The sequence below is a fragment of the Orycteropus afer genome, unplaced genomic scaffold (genome assembly GCF_000298275.1).
Source record: "Orycteropus afer afer isolate SDZICR_OR568_19922 unplaced genomic scaffold, OryAfe1.0 scaffold00489, whole genome shotgun sequence".
Classification (NCBI taxonomy): Eukaryota; Metazoa; Chordata; class Mammalia; order Tubulidentata; family Orycteropodidae; genus Orycteropus; species Orycteropus afer.
In genome coordinates this window covers 1,628,149-1,629,366 of record NW_006922076.1, presented here as the reverse complement: position 1 = coordinate 1,629,366, position 1,218 = coordinate 1,628,149, and positions in this window count along the sequence as shown.

Below are 1,218 nucleotides of genomic sequence, written 5' to 3'. Positions count from 1 at the left end.
CCGTGGCTGTGGATGGCGGCTCCGAAGCCCAGCACGTATGTACGCTGCCAACAGCCGGAAGAGGCGAGGCGTGTATGCGGACACACGGGAAACCAGAAAGTGAAGGGAGCCGGTGCTGGGAGGAGGGCAGCACTGAGGCGCGGCTTCGCACGCCTTCCCGCGGAAGAAAGCTGTACTGAAGGTATCCTTGTTTGAAGGATAGTCAGGTCTCGCACGTCTGCTACTGTACTGGTCTGCAATACAGGTCCACGAACACTGCCGGCGAGGACGAGGGTCCCCAGCGGCCAGTCCTTTGCCGCTGGCGGCCCGGCGCCCCCCGCTGAGCCCACGTGCAGGCAGAGGCCCCTTGGCTCAGGCCTGACGTGGCCTCACGAGGTGGCGCAGGGCGTGGAACCTGCTCGGACAGCCAGGGGCCTGCCTCGAGCTTGCGTAGTCTTGCATAGTCGAGTTGCTGCAGTTACACTTCTCAGTTGCCGACTGCCGGCGGGAGGGGTTTTGTGACCGCGTTAAACAATAACCAGAGAGGTTTCTAGAAACCATTTTATAAAGTCTACCTAGGTTAAGAATTTAATAATGTCCTGTATTTCTATTAACAGCTATTTACACTGGTGTTTTTTTAAAAAACAAACCAAGAAAGAAATCTTCTTACTCTTCTGCATAATAGAATAAGGCAAACCAAACCTCTGTACATTATTATTAGTTATTATTTCAATGTACTATGTGTGGCTCTGGCGCCGAGGACCGGGAGGGCCAGGGCTGGCCTCACAGTGCGCTGGACTGAGGGACCGGTTTTCTCCATAAATAAGACAAAAATCCCTGGGGCTCTCCAGAGGGATCTGAGGCCGAAAACTTGCAAACTGAACTAAAAACGAAAAAGCAAACGCTTTTTTTTTTTTTTTTTTGGTTGTTTAAAATGTCTAAAGAGCACAAAATTAAAAAAATTACAAATCCATTAAAAACGCGTCTCACCTTTGGGGAAAAACGTACAAACTCGAATTGTTTCCAACAGGAGCCCCCCTCCAGCTCGGAGAAGCAGAGCGCACTGGGGCGGACCCGTCGCCCCGGACCGGGGGCCTGTGCTTGGTTTGTGCAACTGTAGACGGGCAGTCAGGGCAGCGCGCTCGCCGAGAGCCTCTGCACGGCGCCCGCGCGCGCACTACCGCGCCTCCACCTCCTGCGGCTTACGGGACGGGGAGTAGTCGCGCGTCTCGCCCGCGC